Source organism: Morone saxatilis, unplaced genomic scaffold, assembly GCF_004916995.1.
Source record: "Morone saxatilis isolate NCDOM2014 unplaced genomic scaffold, NCSU_SB_2.0 Contig8, whole genome shotgun sequence".
Classification (NCBI taxonomy): Eukaryota; Metazoa; Chordata; class Actinopteri; family Moronidae; genus Morone; species Morone saxatilis.
This window is the reverse complement of record NW_023340257.1, coordinates 17,251,310-17,257,683: the sequence shown is the minus strand read 5'-3', so window position 1 is coordinate 17,257,683 and position 6,374 is coordinate 17,251,310. Positions and strand designations below refer to the sequence as shown.

The following is a 6,374-nucleotide window of genomic DNA, read 5'->3' as shown; positions in this document are numbered from 1 at the left end:
AGAGAAAAGATATCTAGAGTGCACAGCTCTGACTTCAAATACAAAGTTCAAACATTTTCAGCTGCACAAATTAATAACATTAACTTCATCATTTTCCATTTCCCAACTTTGGGTTTAGCAAGCAGAGAGGAACAACAAATCTGGTTGGTTTCGATGATGACAGCCCTGTCCTCTCAATTTTTCCCATTTTATATCGTGTGTGTGTGTGAGAGAGAAGATTATTTCATGAGGCAATCGATATCCGTGGCACCAAGATTTTAGACTTTACTTCTTCTTCTGCTCCACATCAGATCCTTTCACGGCTTGTACACAACATCTCTATTCTCAAAACACCTCCACCTCATCATCCTTCCTGATATTTTAAATATAACTACACATCTGTCCTCTCACTCTCTCTCTCTCTGTCTCTGTCTCTGTTCTCCGTCCTCTCTCATCTCCCTCGTCTCTCTCATCTCTCTCTTCTGGGTGGAGGGCCCACTGGTAGTCTGAGGACAGTGATTTACGGCGTATGGCTGTTTCTCTAATATGGTAATGTTTTATTCAGTGGTGGGAAGGAATGCCACTGCCTTTTCTACACGCTCTTCACTATGAGCTGCAATAAAATCACAGCCATGTAACAAAACACACATACCAGCAGTGCACACACACACACACACACAATCTAAAAGGATGATTTACACTGACATTTCCTCTTACATTTAGAAACAGCATTAGACACGGAAAGGCAGACTGACAGAGATCGACAGAATGACAGGCACGTACGCTGCTGACAAAGAGTCAAACACAGAAGGAAGAATAATGGCAACTTCTGTAGTAACTGTGGAGTTAACTGTTGTGTGTGAGTGTGTGTTTAAAGTCAAGGTCACCCCAGTGGGCTGCTTTTCTCTCCCCGTTGTCAGCTCTTATTCTGACAGCTACATGTACAGTTGCAGGCAGCAAAAATGGAAATTTGTCTGACTGTCTCTGTGTCTGTCTGTCTGTCTTTTATTCGTATTTGCTTGTGTATCCAAATGCATCGGTTCAAGTGAGTTGAAATGCAAGCTTGCGGATGTGCGTGTTTGTGCATGCACACATTGTGTGTGTCTGAGAGAGAGAGAGAGAGAGCTAATGCTGGTGTGAATAATGCAGTGAGAATAACTGTGAATATTCATTAGCTGTGTACCAGTGACAGTTACCCATGTACCTGTCACTCATAGTCTCAGGTGGGTACAGTTTTGTGAATACTACACACACACACGTCCTTGAAAAGATGCTGTGGTGTTTACTGTACACTGCCTCTGCATTGGGATATTTGTACAATTTTTGTTTTTATTCACACCATGCATTCATGTTTACGTGAGTATTTGAGTTTATATTAATGTGGTATGTTTGCTTGAGGGTGTAGGTGGGGGGGAGGGTGCTGATTTATTTATTGCATCTGTCCCTAAGAGTCATCATGTAGGCAGGATAGACTCCAGCTTGTCTCCTCTGTGTGTTTATGACCTCCAGTTGATGCTTTCGTGGCAGAGCTCCCAAACTCTCTGCTTTAATTCTAGCACAAGTCCTGCTGGAGAGACAGGTGCGCTAAACATGACTTATACCTCATGTCCCCCTACGATTGGAAACTAATTGAACCTGTGTGCGTGTGTGTTTACTCCTGTGTGAGTGTGTCTGTACACTTGAAAATGCATGCACTTTCACACACATATATCCCCGGAACTAATTTCAACTTCATTCTCCCTCTGCGATCCGGAGAGCAAAGACAAGTCACGCAATAGCTCAGCATGGAGCCGTAAACACGGCAGGTGAAATGGGCCTCGGAGAGCATACAACTCTCCCTGAGCTCCCCAAGAATATTCAGATAGTTTTCATTTTCCGCAAGATTGGCTCTGGGTGATGACCACTTGCTAGAAGAAGAGACAGGGAGACAGATAAAATTGGGGGACCCGTACTGGGGAGGGAATATGTGTTTAACATTATTCAGTCCCTCATTGGAGGCTGAGAATAAGCAGATGGTTTACAAGAGGAATGACAATATATTTTCTTCTGCCATCTTGCATAGGGGATGTAACCTGTTTTTCCATGCCTCTCGTCTCATTTGCCAGTTTGTACATTACAGCATGATGATGTATTTACTAATGTGCATGTGCTCATGTGTGTCTATAGACCCTTAGGGGCAGAAAAATACTTTATGAGACATGCTGGAATGAATTATAAAAAAAGTCAGGGTTAACAAACAGATAAGAATTTCATGGTTTTCTGAAATAATGGGGAGAAGGACAAAGTGTCATAAGGAAAGTGAACAAAATGAGTGAATTTCTGAAGGAAAGCAGCTATAGAGAAAATATAATTGGATGTTAGGAAAGTAGAGGTGTGGGAACTTTTGGCTTCCTCTCTAAACTCTAGAGTTGACCTTTGGAGGCATTTTATGTCCATGTCTTTTTGTGTTTCCCTCTCTGTTTTCTATATGTCCTCTATTACTTCCTCCCTTCCCTGTATGCCTGGCAGCTAAAGCATGTTCTGAATGTGTTTGTATGTACATGTATGTGTTTGCATCATCATTAGTTTGTCTGGACACCTTTTCCAGCACTGTTACAGCTTCTCCTGTCTCCTGTCTCCTGTAGTGATAAATATAGTTACAACGTAGCCACAGGGTCGGATAGCAGAAAGACAATCCCACTATTAAAGCTACTAGCAGCCTACTATTTTTAGCTCAGGCAATCATGGCACTCTCGTTTTTACTCAATAGGTTGAAGGCATGTAACTCATGATCTCTCATCATCTGTTCAGCTTCCGGCAATAGATTCACACAATATGTTGCACATGCACCCACACACATAACAGCTCAGTTGATTATATTGTATCTGATATGTTTAGTATTGTTACAAAAGTGAAATGGGAGGGGAAGAGAGGTTCATGCTAACTGAAACATCAGTATCAAAGCTGATAAGGTTCCTTGGTTCGCATACTCAGCAGTGGAAATGTATTTGTATGGGTTTTAGATACTCTGACTGATACTCGTATTTTCGTCTGGGGGAATAAACATCTGCTGTAAGGGAAAATGTCTTGGGATTAGTGAAGATGATTTAAAAAAGATACAAATGAGACTAAGGTCATATAAGGCTAAGCAGCTAATGAAGTAAATTATTTATTTGCAATTAGTTTTTATATTTGCACCTAACAAAGGATGAACCCTGAAGATGTCCCCAGGTGGGCATAACTTAGTGAGATACCTAGCACTTAGAGTTTGAAGTTACCATATATTACCTTATATCATATGTAAAATGTAGTTGTCCAAATTAATGATGATTATATTACACATTAAATCCACTTCAATTTTTCTCATTTGAAATCAAGTTGCTTGTACTTCTAATGTTCACTTTTTTTGAATTAATGACAATGTCTGGTTGCTAATTATTTTTTATGGTGTTTATTATTTGTGTGATTTTTCTGTGTTTCTGTGTAAGTATTTTTGCATTCATCACCCAAAAGTTAAAGTTAAAATGGAATGACTTGTGAGGCCCATCTCAAAAATGGTGAATGGTGAATCTTAATCCTTAATCCTGTTATCAGAAGAAAGCTCTTATTAATATTTCTTTATGCACATCCGTCTATAAGGAAAGGAATCAAAGCAAAGAAATGAACGAGATGACCTCCCTGACAGCTCCAGAAAACCATCTGGGACGGGCAGCTGTATATACGCCCCGTCTGCTGATCTGTAGCGGGTGTGATGTGAGACTTTTTACCCACCTTCTGTCAGGAGCTATCTCTACAACTTAGTACTGCAGGATTTAGATAGCGAGACTTTTTAGATTAAAAACCTTAAGATCTTTGGATTTATCTGAGTAGTTCAGAGAAACAGAATCAGACAGAGAGAGATAATGAGAAAGAGAGCCGGGAGGAACGAGAGGCACGGCTCCCCTTCTTCCCCCTCCCCCACATGCTTCCACTGTCATGCCTGTGTGTTTGTGGGTGTGTTGGACAGGCGGAATGGCTTGTTTATGGGCAGATTAATTGCTTTTATGGCCTTGTTTCTCCCTGTGAATGGTGCTGGGTGTTTTAATGAACACCCACGCTGCCTGCCTCGCCAGCCTGCCGTGCCATTCATGCTGCTGCTTTCTAGAGCATAGCCAAGCTTTAGCTAGAGCCCACCACAGCTAATGCCTAACGCTCACTGCATGGCCCTATACAGGTGGCTGATTTTAGTGGTGTGTGTGTGTGTGTGTGTGTGTGTGGCTGTGCACTTAGCCTTCCTAAGAGGCCCAGCACAGGTGGGTGGTTCCACTTGAGGCCCACAGGGCTGAGGGCGAGCAGCAGTTAACTGGACCGTGACTTTAATCATTTCCTGCTGAGCTGAGGAGAGGTAAGCCAAGCTTTCCACAGCGTTAAGCTTCGGTCATAGACACAAAGATTCTTCAAAAGACTTTCAGAGAAGGAGATGGAGTGATAGCTTTGAGAACAGGGAAGAGGGACCATTTAGTAAAGAGGTTGGAGGAATTAAGACTAGGTAAGCGCTTTTCACATAGCAGCTTTACATGGATCAATTAAAAATCAAGCACGATCTCTAGTTCTCTGCCCTTCCCTTCTTACTTTATCACCTCTAATTATGCATTACTTCTCTCTCTCTTTTCAACCCCTATTCTCTCCTTTTGTCTTTATCCCTATTCCTCTCTTCCTCTCTCTTTTTCCCTCCCTCTCTCTCACTCTCATTAATAAGGTCTGCAGGCTTTCTCTTTCTTCTGGCTTTCTACTTCATTAAGCCTGAAACAGCAATGGACCACTGCTAATGGACAGTCTCAGCTCTAACTCACAACTCAAGCTTAGCTATAAGTGTGTGTGTATGTGTGTGTGGGGGGGTCTGTTGTGTCTATTTAATTGGTCATTTGTGTGTGGTTCTAGAGAAGCAATAAAACAACAAGCATACAGGAGCAAGCATCAAATCATGACGAACTACACTCTACTTATCACACCTTTAGAGGTTCACTTTAACAATTTTACATTTTAAAATCAGTGTGATAGCCACAGAGGATATAGCCCATCCTGTGTAAAAATACGTAAAAAGTATCATCTTGGCTTGGGCTTGAAGATTACAGAAAGTGAAAGCCTGCATTATAAATTATATTTTCAAAGACTTGCACTTAAACTAGTCAAGGAGGGTCTAAAAAATCTGTTTTTGGAGCTTGACCTGTATTATGGACTAAAAATCAGAGTAACTTGGCTTGTGCTGTATCAACTTGACCGCTCTGTTTAAAATGCGTTCCTTGCAAGTTCCCTAACTTTAATTTAACTGCAAATCACCGAAGGACTCCTTGTAAGGCCAACTGTCACTGTCAAGTGTTCTTTGGTTTGTAGGTTTAATTTAAATTCTTCTTCTGAAAGGGCCTTGGTCTGAGTCCTTCCACTGAGAGCTCTGAAAAGTTCGAAGGACTATGCAAGGCTCAAATAAAGTTGAATACACTTTAAGAGGTCTTTAACAAAACTTGATGCAAAATAAAGTTCCAAATCGCCTTAAATAAAAAGCCTCCGGGGAGCTCGTATTCCTTAGTCTGCATCTCTTTTACTACTTTTTTCACAACTGCCTTTACAGTCTTATTAAGCAATGCCAACAATGCCAATCCCTCAGTTTGACCATAATGCCCAATAAAAGAGACTTTATAGTTGCATACATTTACCTTCAGATCCTTGCATATATATTGCTCTCCGCCCAGCAGTGTAGTCGTTGCGGTGGTGTACCGTGGAGGACAGGTAGTATTGAGTGGTGTTGTAAAAGCAGCTGCTTTACTGTGTGTTTGTTCTGGCATGTTAACGGCAGGCTTTACAGCTCTGATTATGGGCCACCAGGGGACCCGGGAGTGCTAACTACACAGGGAAAATGCCGTGGGCAAAAAGGGAAGGAGTTAGTAGTAATGTACATCACCTCGGGGTGTGTATGCCTTCACAGTGACAATCACAGAGATCTTCATATGGGGTACAATGTTCTCTCTTCTCTCTTGATTTCTAATATCTGGCTCCATGAAAAAGTTTGGGCCTGCCTCCCTAAGTCAGCAGAACTTCAGAATATGATTCAACTGCATTGCATGTTGCATAAATACACATAATGATTTAAACTTTGTGTAATTAATTATTACAGTGATTTGTTCGATTGACTACCTTCTTGCACTGAAAGTGTTCAGTTGTCTGTGCACCTGCGTCACCAACATAAATTCCTGTTACATAATTGTACTTTACAAATAAATGGATTGTTATTCTGGTGCTACAAATGAGCCCACCGTTTATGACTTGAGACTGACAAGCATGATTGACATGTATTTTATTTTCACGTTTCTCAATAATTTATTCACACAACTAGGAAACTTTATGGAATTAATAAGACACGCAAACACATGAACACACAC

At 41.2% G+C, this 6,374-nt stretch overlaps 1 protein-coding gene across 1 annotated transcript in view; it reads left to right on the top strand.

The window, feature by feature from the left end:
• The window catches only part of schip1 (schwannomin interacting protein 1), a 205,129-nt gene that overhangs the window by 45,069 nt on the left and 153,686 nt on the right, over nucleotides 1-6,374 (top strand). The gene's annotated exons all lie outside the window — the stretch shown is intronic.